Genomic DNA, 18273 nt, shown 5'->3' with positions numbered 1-18273 from the left:
GTTTCAAAGGAATAGAGACATTTCAAATGTCATATTATGGCTATGTACAGTATAACGATGTGCAAATAGTTAAAGTACAAAAGGGAAAATAAATAAACATAAATATGGATTGTATTTACAATGGTGTTTGTTCTTCACTGGTTGCCCTTTTCTTGTGGCAACAGGTCACATATATTGCTGCTGTGATATTTGGGAGTTTATCAAAATTGGATATAAAAAAAAAAAAATTGTGGGTCTGTGTAATCTGAGGGTCTCTCTCTCTCTCTCTCTCTCTCTCTCTCTCTCTCTCTCTCTCTCTCTCTCTCTCTCTCTCTCTCTCTCTCTCTCCTCCCTCCCCCTCTCTCTCTCCATCTCTCTGTGGTCACATCTTCAGAAAGGCAGGGCCCACACCCAGGTCTAGCATTACCTAGCATCAATTATACATGCCGTATTGAACAGGCTTTCTTTGAGAACGCCTAAATATGGAGCCTGCAGTACTTCGCCAGGACCATGAAGGACACTGGCCATCCCGTAATGGCCCCCAAAATCCTCTCCCACTGTTCAATAGTGTCCCACAATAGCTTTTCCTCTCCTCTTTTTTTCTCTCTCTCAATCTCTCTCACTTTCTTTCTTAAGTGCCCCTCTGACATACAGCAGAAATGTACATAGAGAAATACAAAATTACGTAGCCATAATAATAATAGTTACATAGCCAAATTGATCAGCAGTCAAATAAGAGCATCTGTTTTACCAGCTACATTATGTACGGTATATCCATCTAGCACTCAGCAACAGGACCATTAACCACCATCCAATAATGGGTATGGGTGTCTGTTTGTGTGTGTGTGTGTGTGTGTGTGTGTGTGTGTGTGTGTGTGTGTGTGTGCCACACAAATTCCTAGTTGCTTTTGAATTGAGACTTTTTACCAGTCCTAATGTGTGTTGTATTTTGGATCTGTTTGGTTTATTTCTGGTATGTGTGGTGGTGCTGTGTATTCTGGATTGTGTGTGGCGTCAGTGAGATGAGAGAGTCTGGCCATTAATGTAATAATGGCCGTCGACTGATCAATATTGCCTGGACTTCTGCCTTCTACTTCCTTTCCACTGCCACCAGAGGACAGTATTGATCACCCCCTGTCTTCATCTCAATGGGGTGTTGTATTGTGTGTGTGTGTGTGTGTGTGTGCGGGTGCGTGTGCGCATGTGTGTGTGCACATGAGCGTGTATGTGTGAGTTGCAAAGCACTAGTATGAGGACGTTGAAATAACGAGATGAGTTTTTGGCAAGTGTCACAGGCCTCGAGGGAACCAGCGTCCAATGAATTACAGTAATGCTGTATATGTTCTGACTGTGTCTGACTATGGGTGTGTCCCAAATGGCAACCTATTCCCTATATAGTGCACCACTTTTGACCAGGGCCCACAGAGCCATTTGGGACGCATCCAGTGTGAAGTGTCTGCCTGCTGAGAGCTGTGTTTATGAACTCTGGAGAGATGAGAACAATTAGACTTGAACTGGATCACAGAGCCTGCTGGGGACATGGGATTTAGGACAGATGGGCTGGGTCTCATTACTCTAAACTAAAGATTCTTCCTTTCCTTGCTTCCTCTCCTTCATTTGCACTGATCTGAAAACATAGGCTTGGTGAAAGTAATATGCCGGATGTCTATTGGGTATCAGCTTCCACCTGTCTTGTTCTGTCAGATCAGAGCAGATGAAGGAAAGAAGACGAGGAGAGGAAGCCACTTTAAACTATTGAGACACAGCCATCTACACTGACTCCTCAATGGCAAATGGGTTCACTAACAAGCACTGCATTAATGTTGTGGAAACATCTTGTTAAACATCTTCATAATGAATGCAGACTTCTTGTTACAGATTTGTCTTGTAAGCAGAGGGTACGTGGGATTTATTTTGTCGGTGGAACTGTCCCTAAATGTGTGTGATTTGTCATGATTATGAAAAAATAAATGTGTTAGGTTCCGTCTGTATCTGTGGGTAGTTTTGACAGGAGTCCACAGGTTAATGGGATGAAGATAATGAGAGGAGGAGGGGAAGCCAAGGAAAGAAGGAGGGATGAAAGAGAGTAAATTCTCACGGTTAAGTGACGCATGTCTGTTGGCTCATCAGAGTTTGATTCAGTGAGATGATATGAGTAACCTCTCACCTGGATGTCCCAGGACTTGGGAGTAAAAGGACGGGACAATAAGTAAACAATTGGAATAATCTTTTGGGACAACAGCTTGGGAATTCTCATGGAAAGAAGGATTGTATTTGTTCCCTGTAGTTTCAGTTTTATTTGAAAGGTTGTTTTGTCCTTTTGGATATCATTGAGCGTGAATCTGGTACAATCGCTTTTCATGGCTTCAACTTAAATCTCTCTGCATCACAGTTGGAACTATTCTCTCTAGAACTGTAGAACTCTCTGGAACTTTATAGCATCCCAAGGATCCAAAGCAATATCTGTCTTTAGTTTGAGAGACAGGTGGTCTTTTATTGAGAGACTGGCGGAGGGAAAGAGGGTACGGAGGGAGAGATAACTGAGGGAGAGAGGACAGAGAGACAGAATTTTCACGCTGGGGGAACAAAAAGATGGAAAGACGGAGGAAGAAGGGGAGATGAGTGTCAGGTGGGAGTCAGAGGGGCTACAGACGGTTGGGATTGTCTGCCTTGTACTAATGTTCCTCAAATTGATGCACTTACTGGGACTCATCGACATCACAGAGACTGGTAAGAGAGAGGGGGATGGAGGGAGATGAAGATAGAGAGAAAGTGTCAGAGAGAGGTAGTATGGTGGGAGTATGAAGGGAGAGAGTGGGACTAACTGCATTTATAAAGATTATGTCTGTTCCCCTCTTGTTCTCCCTAGTCAGTATTTGCGTTCCACAATGTCTGACTTGACTTGACCATGTTCTCTGTTTTTTCCCTCTCTTTTCTCACTGTCTCTCTATACCTCTCTTTACTCTGTTAACTGTCTTTACATCTCTCTATCTCTCTTACTGTCTCTCACACACACACACACACTCTCTCTCTCTCTCTGTTTTATGTGTTTAAAGATGGTGAGTATGGAAGCAATAGAAACTCTTGGTTTCTAGAAACTTATTTTTGAGCTATGTCTTGCTTTTTTCCCCCCAGTGTTAGTGCTTTCTCTTACTGTGTTAGAACGAGTAGGACTAATGCACATCAAATAAAATCAGTCTTATAGTCATGGCTTTCATTGGATATTTCAGAATTGAGTTCTTTCAATGCCTTGTTATTGAATATTACTAATTTGGCAGGTGTTCACTCAAATGTAATCAGTGAATACTAACAGAAAACGTAGTTTCTTTGCAAAGATCACACTATAAAAGAAAGTACCTCCCTCCCTTTTGAGTCCTCTCTTTGTTATTATCTCATTCTTCTTCACTTTCTTGATCTGACCCTCTTCCCACCCCTTACATTTGTTTTCCCTCTTCCTCTCTTTCCCTGCCTGCCATGGTCTTCCTATCCCTCTCTCCCACTTTCCTTCATCTCTCCCTCTCTTTCCCCTCTCCTTCTCTCTATCCCCTTCTCTTTTCTCTTTCGCTCCCCCTCTCTTTTTCTCTATCCCCCCCCCCCCCCTCTCTCTCCCTCTCTCTCCCTCTTCCCCGCTCTCTCTCCTACAGACAGTAGTGACAGTGATTTGGAACTGTCTACAGTTCGTCACCAGCCAGAAGGCTTGGACCAGCTGCAGGTTCAGACGAAGTTCACCAAGAAGGAGCTCCAGTCACTATACAGGGGCTTCAAGAACGTACGTAGGGGAGCAGAGAGGATGGGGTGGGGATGCTGTAGGACTGTATTTGGGAGGTATTTTTTAGCCTTTATTTTAGCAGGTTGAGCGTGGATCTTTATTTGTGGGCAGGTTGGAGTTCTACATGAGAATGTAGAATAAATGAGAGTAGATTTGAGCATATTGATATACTGAAATGACTTTACTATTAACTCTCTCGCTCTTTCTCTTTCTCTTCTCTCTCTCTCGCTCTCTTTCTCTCGTAGGAGTGTCCAAGTGGTTTGGTTGATGAAGAGACGTTCAAGACCATCTATTCTCAGTTCTTTCCCCAAGGAGGTGAGAGGATAGAACTATCTCCATTGAAGCTACTCTCTGTCTCATTGTGCCTGGAATATGCTAATAGTACACCTGAACTACAGGGAGAATGACAGGAAAAGCTTATGGTTGTCACGATCGTAGGAGGAAGTGGACCAAGGCGCAGCGTGATATGCGTACATAATTATATTTATTAGAGTACCACACGAACAAAACGATACGGGAAGTCCTAGGTAACAGACACAAACCATACACGGAACAAGATCCCACAATACACTGTGGAAAACAGGCTGCCTAAGTATGGTTCCCAATCAGAGACAACAAGCAACAGCTGATACTCGTTGCCTCTGATTGAGAACCACCCCGGCCAACACAGAAACACATGAGCTAGATAATGAACCTAGAAAACAAACCCATAGAAACTACACACCCTGGCTCAACATAACAGTACCAGAGCCAGGGCGTGACAGTACCCCCCCCCCCAAAGGCGCGGACTGCGACCGCGCCAAACATAAACCGAACAGGGGAGGGCCGGGTGGGCATTCCTCCTCGGAGGCGGTTCCGGCTCCGGGCTTGACCACCACCCTCCAACAATCCCCCCGTAGCGCCCCTGGTCCGGTCTGGCCCCGCTGGCTGGAGCTGGACTTGACATCGGTGGAGCGGATTGCTTAGCCTCCGGTGTGGAGCAGCTGACCGGTACCTGACCAGGCACCGGTGACCCAGGCACGGGCTGTGCCGGACAGACGACGCGCACCACAGGCTTGGTGCGGGGAGCAGGAACGGGCCGGACCGGACTGACGACGCGCACCACAGGCTTGGTACGGGGAGCAGGAACGGGCCGAACCGGGCTGACGACGCGCACCACAGGCTTGGTGCGGGGAGCAGGAACGGGCCGGACCGGGCTGACGACGCGAACCATTGGCTTGGTGCGGGAAGCAGGAACAGGCCGGGCCGGACTGGCGATGCGCACCATTGGCTTGGTGCGGGGAGCAGGAACAGGCCGGGCCGGGCTGGCGACGCGCACCATTGGCTTGGTGCGGGGAGCAGGAACAGGCCGGGCCGGGCTGGCGACGCGCACCACAGGCTTGGTGCGGGGAGCAGGAACGGGCCGGACCGGGCTGACGACGCGCACCATTGGCTTGGTGCGGGAAGCAGGAACAGGCCGGGCCGGGCTGGCGATGCGCACCATTGGCTTGGTGCGGGGAGCAGGAACAGGCAGGGCCAGCTGGCGACGCGCACCATTGGCTTGGTGCGGGGAGCAGGAACAGGCCGGGCCGGGCTGGCGACGCGCACCATAAGCTTGGTGCGGGGAGCAGGAACGGGTCGGGCCGGACTGGGAACACGCATCACTAACTTAGTGCGGGGAGCAGGAACGGGTTGGGCAGTACTGGGAACACGGACCACTAACTTAGTGCGGGGAGCAGGAACGGGTCGGGCCGGACTGGGAACACGCACCACTAACTTAGTGCGGGGAGCAGGAACGGGCCGGACCGGACTGGTGACACACACCACTTGCTTGGTGTGAGGAGCGGGACTGGGTTTCTTCATAACCAGCCGCTCCCTCAGCTGCCTACACAGTTCCTCTCGCCGTGCCTCTACTCTCTCCTTCTCCCTTATCGCCTCCAGTAGCTCCTCCCTCTGACCCACTAACTCCTGCTCCCTCTGGACCAATAGCCCCCTTAACCTGGTGGCCTCCTCTCCTATTCTCCCGATACGCCCCGTAGCTGCCTCCTGCTGCCATGTCATCCATGCCGTGTGCCTCCCCCTAAAAATTTAATGGGGTTGCCTCTCGCCTGTCTGACGACGGCACTGTTGGCGCCGTACCTCCTCTCTCGCCAGGGCCTTAACTTTAGCCCATGGCCCTTTTCCCGCGAGCATGTCCTCCCAGGACCACCATTGGCCCACCTGGGCCATCGCCAACCTCTCCAGCTCCTTACCCGGCGCTTGCTCCTGGACACGCTGCTTGGTCCTGTTTTGGTGGGATCTTCTGTCACGATCGTAGGAGGAAGTGGACCAAGGCGCAGCGTGATATGCGTACATAATTATATTTATTAGAGTACCACACGAACAAAACAACAAAACGATACGTGAAGTCCTAGGTAACAGACACAAACCATACACGGAACAAGATCCCACAATACACTGTGGAAAACAGGCTGCCTAAGTATGGTTCCCAATCAGAGACAACAAGCAACAGCTGATACTCGTTGCCTCTGATTGAGAACCACCCCGGCCAACACAGAAACACATGAGCTAGATAATGAACCTAGAAAACAAACCCATAGAAACTACACACCCTGGCTCAACATAACAGAGTCCCAGAGCCAGGGCGTGACAGTACCCCCCCCCCCCCAAAGGCGCGGACTGCGACCGCGCCAAACATAAACCGAACAGGGGAGGGCCGGGTGGGCATTCCTCCTCGGAGGCGGTTCCGGCTCCGGGCTTGACCACCACCCTCCAACAATCCCCCCGTAGCGCCCCTGGTCCGGTCTGGCCCCGCTGGCTGGAGCTGGACTGGACATCGGTGGAGCGGATTGCTTAGGCTCCGGTGTGGAGCAGCTGACCGGTACCTGACCAGGCACCGGTGACCCAGGCACGGGCTGTGCCGGACTGACAACGCGCAACACAGGCTTGGTGCGGGGAGCAGGAACGGGCCGGACCGGACTGACGACGCGCACCACAGGCTTGGTGCGGGGAGCAGGAATGGGCCGAACCGGGCTGACGACGCGCACCACAGGCTTGGTGCGGGGAGCAGGAACGGGCCGGACCGGGCTGACGACGCGCACCATTGGCTTGGTGCGGGAAGCAGGAACAGGCCGGGCCGGGCTGGCGACGCGCACCATTGGCTTGGTGCGGGGAGCAGGAACAGGCCGGGCCGGGCTGGCGACGCACACCATAAGCTTGGTGCGGGGAGCAGGAACGGGTCGGGCCGGACTGGGAACATGCACCACTAACTTAGTGCGGGGAGCAGGAACGGGTTGGGCCGTACTGGGAACACGCACCACTAGCTTAGTGCGGGGAGCAGGAACGGGTCGGGCCGGACTGGGAACACGCACCACTAACTTAGTGCGGGGAGCAGGAACGGGTCGGGCCGGACTGGGAACACGCACCACTAACTTAGTGCGGGGAGCAGGAACGGGCCGGACCGGACTGGTGACACACACCACTTGCTTGGTGTGAGGAGCGGGACTGGGTTTCTTCATAACCAGCCGCTCCCTCAGCTGCCTACACAGTTCCTCTCGCCGTGCCTCTACTCTCTCCTTCTCCCTTATCGCCTCCAGTAGCTCCTCCCTCTGACCCACTAACTCCTGCTCCCTCTGGACCAATAGCCCCCTTAACCTGGTGGCCTCCTCTCCTATTCTCCCGATACGCCCCGTAGCTGCCTCCTGCTGCCCCGTCATCCATGCCGTGTGCCCCCCCCTAAAAATTTAATGGGGTTGCCTCTCGCCTGTCTGACGACGGCACTGTTGGCGCCGTACCTCCTCTCTCGCCAGGGCCTTAACTTTAGCCCATGGCCCTTTTCCCGCGAGCATGTCCTCCCAGGACCACCATTGGCCCACCTGGGCCATCGCCAACCTCTCCAGCTCCTTACCCGGCGCTTGCTCCTGGACACGCTGCTTGGTCCTGTTTTGGTGGGATCTTCTGTCACGATTGTAGGAGGAAGTGGACCAAGGCGCAGCGTGATATGCGTACATAATTATATTTATTAGAGTACCACACGAACAAAACAACAAAACGATACGTGAAGTCCTAGGTAACAGACACAAACCATACACGGAACAAGATCCCACAATACACTGTGGAAAACAGGCTGCCTAAGTATGGTTCCCAATCAGAGACAACAAGCAACAGCTGATACTCGTTGCCTCTGATTGAGAACCACCCCGGCCAACACAGAAACACATGAGCTAGATAATGAACCTAGAAAACAAACCCATAGAAACTACACACCCTGGCTCAACATAACAGAGTCCCAGAGCCAGGGCGTGACAGTACCCCCCCCCCCAAAGGCGCGGACTGTGACCGCGCCAAACATAAACCGAACAGGGGAGGGCCGGGTGGGCATTCCTCCTCGGAGGCGGTTCCGGCTCCGGGCTTGACCACCACCCTCCAACAATCCCCCCGTAGCGCCCCTGGTCCGGTCTGGCCCCGCTGGCTGGAGCTGGACTGGACATCGGTGGAGCGGATTGCTTAGGCTCCGGTGTGGAGCAGCTGACCGGTACCTGACCAGGCACCGGTGACCCAGGCACGGGCTGTGCCGGACTGACGACGCGCACCACAGGCTTGGTGCGGGGAGCAGGAACGGGCCGGACCGGACTGACGACGCGCACCACAGGCTTGGTGCGGGGAGCAGGAACGGGCCGAACCGGGCTGACGACGCGCACCACAGGCTTGGTGCGGGGAGCAGGAACGGGCCGGACCGGGCTGACGACGCGCACCATTGGCTTGGTGCGGGAAGCAGGAACAGGCCGGGCCGGGCTGGCGATATGCACCATTGGCTTGGTGCGGGGAGCAGGAACAGGCAGGGCCAGCTGGCGACGCGCACCATTGGCTTGGTGCGGGGAGCAGGAACAGGCCGGGCCGGGCTGGCGACGCTTACCATAATCTTGGTGCGGGGAGCAGGAACGGGTCGGGCCGGACTGGGAACACGCACCACTAACTTAGTGCGGGGAGCAGGAACGGGTTGGGCCGTACTGGGAACACGGACCACTAACTTAGTGCGGGGAGCAGGAACGGGTCGGGCCGGACTGGGAACACGCACCACTAACTTAGTGCGGGGAGCAGGAACGGGCCGGACCGGACTGGTGACACACACCACTTGCTTGGTGTGAGGAGCGGGACTGGGTTTCTTCATAACCAGCCGCTCCCTCAGCTGCCTACACAGTTCCTCTCGCCGTGCCTCTACTCTCTCCTTCTCCCTTATCGCCTCCAGTAGCTCCTCCCTCTGACCCACTAACTCCTGCTCCCTCTGGACCAATAGCCCCCTTAACCTGGTGGCCTCCTCTCCTATTCTCCCGATACGCCCCGTAGCTGCCTCCTGCTGCCATGTCATCCATGCCGTGTGCCTCCCCCTAAAAATTTAATGGGGTTGCCTCTCGCCTGTCTGACGACGGCACTGTTGGCGCCGTACCTCCTCTCTCGCCAGGGCCTTAACTTTAGCCCATGGCCCTTTTCCCGCGAGCATGTCCTCCCAGGACCACCATTGGCCCACCTGGGCCATCGCCAACCTCTCCAGCTCCTTACCCGGCGCTTGCTCCTGGACACGCTGCTTGGTCCTGTTTTGGTGGGATCTTCTGTCACGATCGTAGGAGGAAGTGGACCAAGGCGCAGCGTGATATGCGTACATAATTATATTTATTAGAGTACCACACGAACAAAACAACAAAACGATACGTGAAGTCCTAGGTAACAGACACAAACCATACACGGAACAAGATCCCACAATACACTGTGGAAAACAGGCTGCCTAAGTATGGTTCCCAATCAGAGACAACAAGCAACAGCTGATACTCGTTGCCTCTGATTGAGAACCACCCCGGCCAACACAGAAACACATGAGCTAGATAATGAACCTAGAAAACAAACCCATAGAAACTACACACCCTGGCTCAACATAACAGAGTCCCAGAGCTAGGGCGTGACAGTACCCCCCCCCAAAGGCGCGGACTGCGACCGCGCCAAACATAAACCGAACAGGGGAGGGCCGGGTGGGCATTCCTCCTAGGAGGCGGTTCCGGCTCCGGGCTTGACCACCACCCTCCAACAATCCCCCCGTAGCGCCCCTGGTCCGGTCTGGCCCCGCTGGCTGGAGCTGGACTGGACATCGGTGGAGCGGATTGCTTAGGCTCCGGTGTGGAGCAGCTGACCGGTACCTGACCAGGCACCGGTGACCCAGGCACGGGCTGTGCCGGACTGACAACGCGCACCACAGGCTTGGTGCGGGGAGCAGGAACGGGCCGGACCGGACTGACGACGCGCACCACAGGCTTGGTGCGGGGAGCAGGAATGGGCCGAACCGGGCTGACGACGCGCACCACAGGCTTGGTGCGGGGAGCAGGAACGGGCCGGACCGGGCTGACGACGCGCACCATTGGCTTGGTGCGGGAAGCAGGAACAGGCCGGGCCGGGCTGGCGACGCGCACCATTGGCTTGGTGCGGGGAGCAGGAACAGGCCGGGCCGGGCTGGCGACGCACACCATAAGCTTGGTGTGGGGAGCAGGAACGGGTCGGGCCGGACTGGGAACATGCACCACTAACTTAGTGCGGGGAGCAGGAACGGGTTGGGCCGTACTGGGAACACGCACCACTAGCTTAGTGCGGGGAGCAGGAACTGGTCGGGCCGGACTGGGAACACGCACCACTAACTTAGTGCGGGGAGCAGGAACGGGTCGGGCCGGACTGGGAACACGCACCACTAACTTAGTGCGGGGAGCAGGAACGGGCCGGACCGGACTGGTGACACACACCACTTGCTTGGTGTGAGGAGCGGGACTGGGTTTCTTCATAACCAGCCGCTCCCTCAGCTGCCTACACAATTCCTCTCGCCGTGCCTCTACTCTCTCCTTCTCCCTTATCGCCTCCAGTAGCTCCTCCCTCTGACCCACTAACTCCTGCTCCCTCTGGACCAATAGCCCCCTTAACCTGGTGGCCTCCTCTCCTATTCTCCCGATACGCCCCGTAGCTGCCTCCTGCTGCCCCGTCATCCATGCCGTGTGCCCCCCCCCTAAAAATTTAATGGGGTTGCCTCTCGCCTGTCTGACGACGGCACTGTTGGCGCCGTACCTCCTCTCTCGCCAGGGCCTTAACTTTAGCCCATGGCCCTTTTCCCGCGAGCATGTCCTCCCAGGACCACCATTGGCCCACCTGGGCCATCGCCAACCTCTCCAGCTCCTTACCCGGCGCTGCTTGCTCCTGGACACGCTGCTTGGTCCTGTTTTGGTGGGATCTTCTGTCACGATCGTAGGAGGAAGTGGACCAAGGCGCAGCGTGATATGCGTACATAATTATATTTATTAGAGTACCACACGAACAAAACAACAAAACGATACGTGAAGTCCTAGGTAACAGACACAAACCATACACGGAACAAGATCCCACAATACACTGTGGAAAACAGGCTGCCTAAGTATGGTTCCCAATCAGAGACAACAAGCAACAGCTGATACTCGTTGCCTCTGATTGAGAACCACCCCGGCCAACACAGAAACACATGAGCTAGATAATGAACCTAGAAAACAAACCCATAGAAACTACACACCCTGGCTCAACATAACAGAGTCCCAGAGCCAGGGCGTGATAATGGTTACTGATTATTTGAATGTCTGCCTACCCCCAACATTCTCTTCTCCCCTCCATCTCTCTCCTCTCTTCATCCCTTTTCCCCTAACCTCTCTCTCTCTCCCTTCTTCAACCCTTTTCCTGTACCCTAACTCCCCTCTCTTTCCTTTCTTATTTTCTCTCCTCTTCCCCCACCCCCCTCTCTCCCTCTATCCTACAGACGCCACCACCTATGCACATTTCCTGTTCAATGCATTTGATATGGACAGAAATGGCTCCATTCGTTTTGAGGACTTTGTGATTGGCTGTCTGTTCTTCTGAGAGGGTCAGTCACAGAGAAACTCAACTGGGCCTTCAATCTGTATGACATAAACAAGGACGGATACATCACTAAAGAGGTACACTGCGATTGGCTACTATAGAAACATCACATATCTAAATGATTGGCTACAGATGTAGGATCTTAATTTGATCCGTTTTTTGTTGCTGAGAATTTGCAAACGTGTAGTGTATTTGAGGTTTAATTAAAAAGGTTTCTAAGTCCATCATTTCCACTTAAATTTCCACTTGATTTTCCCTAACGAAAAATGTATCAACCCCTAAAATAAAATGTCCATTCATTATTATCCACATAATCATTCACATTTCCTGTTGCTGCAGGATTGTTTTTCCTGCTGTAGCAAACTGGCTCAAATTAAGATTCTACATCTGTAGCTTTAGATACATCACGGTAAACTCTGACCCCTCTCTCCTCTATCTCCTCTCTCTCTCTCTCTCTCTCTCTCTCTCTCTCTCTCTCTCTCTCTCTCTCTCTCTCTCTCTCTCTCTCTCTCTCTCTCTCTCTCTCTCTCTCTCTCTCTCTCTCTTCTCCTCTCTCTCTCTCTCTATCTCTCTCTCTCTCTCTCTCTTCTCTCTCTCTCTCTCTCTCTCTCTCTCTCTCTCTCTCTCTCTCTCTCTCTCTCTCTCTCTCTCTCTCTCTCTCTCTCTCTCTCTCTCTCTCTCTCTCTCTCTCTCTCTCTCTCTCTCTTCTCTTCTCTCTCTCTCTCTCTCTCTCTCTCAGGAGATGCTGGCTATTATGAAGTCCATCTACGATATGATGGGCAGGTACACCTACCCCAGTGTACGGGACGAGGCACCCTCTGAACATGTGGACAAGTTCTTCCAGGTGCCCACAGCTCTGTGCGCACAAACACACTCACACGCACACAACATGCACACACACACACCTCAACAAAAACGTTTCTTACCCACTGAACATGCTTTCTTCCTCTCTCCTTACTTCATTCATTCTGCGTCTCCCTTACCCCTCCCTCTCTCCCTCCCTCCCTCCCTCCCTCCCCTTCTCCTTTCTTCAGAAAATGGACAGAAACAGAGATGGAGTGGTGACCATTGAGGAGTTCATTGAGACATGTCAGAAGGTACCACAGTTACAAAACATACAACAACACAACAGCAGACCTGTACGCTACCTCACACTTTTGACATAATGAATAAAATACATAGATGATGTGAAGGGGGTATACATAAGGCATTCATAACACCTTTATGAAACCAGTCATAACACCTTTATGAAACCAGTCATAACACCTTTTGAGTGTTGCAGTATCATTCATTACAAACCTTTAACACATTTATTCAACATTAGTCATAAGAAGTACAGTGGAAATGTGTATTTATACTGCCACAGTACCCAATCCTCTGAAACACTATTCACATCAGGCTAGGACCAGCACAGGGTAAGTGGGTAGTGACTGTGTGCATTGAGTGTTCTCTGTCCTCTCTAATGATCTTTAAATATGGCAGAATGCCACCTTGGAATTATCATTATTAGCTTATTAACTTTTCTGGTAGTGGTGTGGTTAAGAATAATAATTGTTTAGTTTGTGATAAAAGCACCAAATCATATAATCAAAGTTTATTGGTCACATGCACACAGTACAATGGAATGCTTCTGGGAACACAGAGAGGAACATTTGGTGATGCACAATATTTGCAGCATGTGCTAGGTAAACTGCATCTATGTTGTTATCTAGCTCACATGTTTTAGCTAGTACAGTGTCAATGTCTTCATCAAATACCATCAGAACCAGTGATGTAGTGGTAAAGAAATAGGTGGGTAAACACTGGTCGCCGTTGGCTGTCAATGCAGTAACAGGTAGGTAAACGCTTGCGCAAAATAAGACAGGTGTGTAAATGGTGTTTATGTGCGTTTACCCTCAACTACACCACTGATCAGAACATCCCCTCCCTTGTTTTGGGCCCGCATAATAAAAGTTTGATTAAAAAATATATATATTAAACGAATCCTGGAACAAGCAGCTTCCTAGAAGAATCCTGGAAGAAGCAACTGCCGTGACCTGTGCTCCTCTCAACTTTGTGTGTGTGTGTGAGATGTGTGCTATCTGGGGAGTTATGAGTAATGAGAGCAGAAGACACATTTCTGTTGTTCGCTGTAACATGGACAATTAATTTGTATTGTATTGTATTGTATGGCGGAAACAGAGTACCTGGCCTGGAGCACCAATCCTGCTCTTAGGATAACACTTAGGGGGTTGGCTACTGTGGCTGTGAACATATTTCTGTTGTAGTATGGATTAACAAGACAACAGGAAACATGTTGTCCCCCACAAATGATGCAGCTCCCCCCATTGGGCTAATTGAGATATTGTGTGTGAGTAACACATTTCAGTTATCGTGTGTGACCACAGATTATCCATTATATTGACCAGATACTCAAGTGGCCACTCTAACAATGAAAAGAAATGTCTTAAAAAATGGAAGGCAGTCGAGAGGAGGCAATATCAGGTGGGACCATTCTAGCCAATGAGAGGGCAGATACGCGTGTGAACAACAGGCACCACTCCGAAATAACGTTTTTTTTTTTCAAAGTTACTTATATCAGTACACACATAACAACCTAACCACAACTTATATTTGATCAAAGAAGCCACATGTAGCAAATAAGCCATTACATTGTTTGTTAACCAAATTCGACACTCTCTCATTGACATCCATACAAAAACTACTCACTTGGTGAGCAAAAACCCCCCTGAAAAAACACCACCTGCTAGAGAAGACAGATTTTGGACCCAGTTATCCCTCTCGCTTTGCCTCTTCCTCTCTGGTGTGACTCACACATTTCAGTTAATTAGTATAGCTCCCGCCTTGGGCCAATCAGTATAATTGTGTAAATGTCAGATCTTCATGGCAAGACACATCATTCACCAAAGTTTGTCAAAATGGGGCCAGTGCTGTCTGAGATATTGCGTGTGACTAACGTACGTACATGCAAACGGACAGACGGGCGGACAGAGATTTCATTGTGGGGAACAAAAAATATCTTGAAGGTGTTATGACTGGTTTCATAAAGGTGTTGTGAATGTCTTATGTAAACCCCTTTCAAGTAAAGTGTAACCTGGATGTCAATGGAAGATTTGCTGGATGTTTGAGTTTGTGGAACAATAATCCAAGTGAACAAAGAACCAGACTCATGACTTTCATTCAACAGTCTGTCCTGTCTGTCTGTCTGTCTTCCAGGACGAGAACATCATGAACTCCATGCAGCTCTTTGAGAACGTGCTCTAGAACCCAGCAGAATGTTCTACGCCATTCTCCCATCGTCTGATCCTGTCCTCCTGTCTATACACAACCCCTGTCCAATCCCACAATACACACACACACACACACACACACACTCAATTTAGTACATCCTAATATAGGATGGCTAATCCACAGATATGTACGTGTGTAGAAACTAGCAGAGTTTCTTTACTGCTGCACTAGCCTCAACCTACCACTGCTTGTGGAAAGAGAGCACTAGAGAAAGAAAAGAGGAGAGAAGAGAGCTACTGGGACCTCTTCTACTTTACAGCTTGGCAGCTTCCCAAAGAAAAGAGAAAGAAGGACCAAACTGCTTAACACTGATGATCCTAGGAGCTTCTAGAACTCTGCCTCCTCATTGGACCATAAAGACAGATTACCAATCAAAAGATGGAGAGAGAATGTGAGACTGGAAATAGTGGAAATTCATCATGATGTTGCTGACCTCCAGACCGGGATCCTGTAGCTATAACACACAAGTACAGTAGCCTCCACACTTACACATACTATATGTGGACACACTGACACACTTCTTTGAAGAGTGTTTAAGAGAGTTGATGTAGTATGTAGTAGATGTATGCACTCACTAACTGTAAGTCGCTCTGGATAAGAGCGTCTGCAAAATGACTAAAAACGTTTAAAAAAAAAATTTTATGTAGTATACAGAAAGCTGGATTGAGCCTGAGAAAGGACACCGGCACCAAACACCACAGAGACACTAAAAAGAAAATAACTGAAGCATGCGCTTGCACTAAGAATCATTCATATTGTACAATATGCACCAGAAGAGAATGCATTGTAAATTTAGATAGCCACTGTAAACCACTAAAAGAAAACTCAGTGTGTATGTAGATATGTATAGACAATAATATATAATAATAACATATCCTAAATAAAGCTAGGTGTTGTGCTCTCATCTGTACTGCACTATGGGTAGTAAGTTGTAGGTGGTGTTAAGGTTTTCTTAACACCTACAGAATACTAATTGATGGAATTGTAGCCTTACATGTTTAGTAGAAGTATTTTTGGATCATTTGATCCTACAGGTATTTTGTTTCATTTCAAGTCAGTTCTGGAGTTTTGAGGAACCCCTACAGGCGGTGGGTTCTACTCCCATAGTTCTAGGTGACACAGGGAGGGTCACTGGTTCTGCTCTGTCACCAATGGACCAGCGAGTCAGAATAAGCATGAGATGTACAGTATGTCAGTGCCACCTTATAATGTGTGTAACAATAAGACCGATATACTAAGATGTATATGTGTTGTAAACTAAAGCCATCCTCAGATGAATACAGAGTATACAGCTATGGCATAATCCCTCTTCTCAATCGTTCATCAGATATTTTGTTTTGTTAATGTCCCAAAATGGCACCCTATTCCCTCTCAAAAGTAGTGTACTATAAAGGGAATAGGGTCCATTTGGGACATCTATGATGTCATCATCTGAGGTCTGAGCACTGGCCCCTACTGATGACATCACTGTTATTTCCTATCCTAAGCCCTGATAAGATATGTGTTGTTGTTGTTGTTGTTGTACAGATATATACAGTAGTGAATGAGGGAACAGTGTTCCTGTGGCAGAAAGTATTATTACATCCCCATTCTTCTCATTGAAACCAAGGACAATTATGGGATGGCAAAACTATATCATAATCCTGATATAGTAATACCATGGTAAATAATGGTCATACTATAACCCTTTATAACTGTAACACTTTGACTGCTAAGACTGGAGAAAAAAAAACACCCAGCCCCACCCCATTCTCTCATACCCCTACACCTAAGCCCTAACCACCACAGCCCCTAGGCCCCAGGCCCTATTTACAGTATTGTACCCTGTGGACCTGTTCTAGGAAATCACATTGTCTCAGAGGTAGAGTGTTGTAACAGAGGTTTTCTCTGTCTTTGCCATAACAACATAGCTCATGTGACCTGGCCTGGAGCAGATTAGTTCTGTTCACGTGTGTGTGTGTGTGTGTGTGTGTGTGTGTGTGTGTGTGTGTGTGTGTGTGTGTGTGTGTGTGTGTGTGTGTGTGTGTGTGTGTGTGTGTGTGTGTGTGTGTGTGTGTGTGTGTGTGTGTGTGTGTGTGTGTGTGTGTGTGTGTGTGTGTGTGTGTGTGTGTGTGTGTGAGAGAGTGCACGTGTTTGTTTGTGCGGTGTGGCATGAATGAATGAAACAGACTAGAGACCAAACCATGGAACTAAAGCATACACAGACAGCATGGCAAAGCCCTGGTGCCTGGCCTAGAACTCATACACACACACACGCTCCATGTGAGCCGCTCTCTCCATGAGAAAACAATGTTGTGTTATAACTATTTACCGTTTGAAGGAGGGCCTGTTTTGAAGCAGAAAGACTAGAATGACCAGTACAAACATGATGGTAATTCTTAACTCATAACTCATTTGAATTCCAAACTGCCTCATTGAGAATTCCCAGGATTCCTAGGTTGTATGTGTCGATCACTTCAGTATCCGTGGAATGTCATCTCTCAGTGATGTCATCAGAAATCTCAGGACTGTATCATCAGAAAGTGTATGAGGGAGGAACTGACTGAGAAGGTACACCTCTCAAACTGTTTTGATAGATGGTTGTGACATTTCAGGGGTACTAAAAGTAGCAGGAAACACTATACTTTTAAGTCATGTGTCAAACTCATTCCACGGAGGCCGAGAGTCTGCGGGTTTCGCTCCATCCTTGTACTTGATTGATGAATTAAGGTCACTGTCGCGTAGAATAGGCCAGAAGGCTTAACTGGAAAACCTAACCTCTACTAAATAAAATGATGGCGGAGCCGCAAAAGTACTTCTGTGCAAGGGTGTTTATTTACATAGTGATTCCGGAAGAAAAACAGTACTGCCACCAAAAGTATACATTATGGGGACAGCTAAACAGTGCTGCCCCATCAACAGCATGTGGGGCATGTTTTGCAGTATGTTTGCACATCATTATACATGGAGGGCCAAAAGAAACGGGAGCCTGAGGTAGGTCTTATGTTGCCATTGATGGCCTGTCCATGGAACTGTATGTGCAAGGTTGAGAACAAGTGGTCTACAACTAGACGGCACCACTAACTTCTTGCTCTCTGCTTCTGACCCAAGGTAGAGTATGTGGTTGTCTACGAAATCCCCCCACATGAAGATTGGCTGTCCCCAGCTAAGGCCTTGTCAAACAACAGTTTCAAGGTTGCATCATACTTTTGAAGTGTAGCAACATTTTGGGGAACATCCCATTGCACCTCTAACCCAGACACATCAGCAACAGGTACAGGGGCCCCCACATACTTCTCAAGACGCAGCTGGCGGCGTGACTTTCTGGGCCCTTTGGTTCCCCCCTCGCACAGACTATCACA

At 49.8% G+C, this 18273-nt stretch overlaps 1 pseudogene across 1 annotated transcript in view; it reads left to right on the top strand.

The window, feature by feature from the left end:
* Positions 1 to 16230, top strand: part of LOC311141122 (calsenilin-like) — a 41637-nt pseudogene extending 25407 nt beyond the window's left edge. The window contains exons 3-8 of the transcript in view: positions 3624 to 3748; positions 3994 to 4063; positions 11541 to 11718; positions 12381 to 12485; positions 12676 to 12738; positions 14858 to 16230. The product of the transcript in view is annotated as a calsenilin-like (transcript). The remainder of the gene's footprint in view (positions 1 to 3623; positions 3749 to 3993; positions 4064 to 11540; positions 11719 to 12380; positions 12486 to 12675; positions 12739 to 14857) is intronic.
* The last annotated feature ends 2043 nt before the right edge of the window (positions 16231 to 18273 follow it).

This window comes from Coregonus lavaretus (genome assembly GCF_964263955.1).
Source record: "Coregonus lavaretus genome assembly, chromosome: 14".
Lineage (NCBI taxonomy): Eukaryota > Metazoa > Chordata > Actinopteri > Salmoniformes > Salmonidae > Coregonus > Coregonus lavaretus.
Note: the sequence above shows the minus strand (reverse complement) of the source record. Positions and strands in the feature narration are given on the sequence as shown.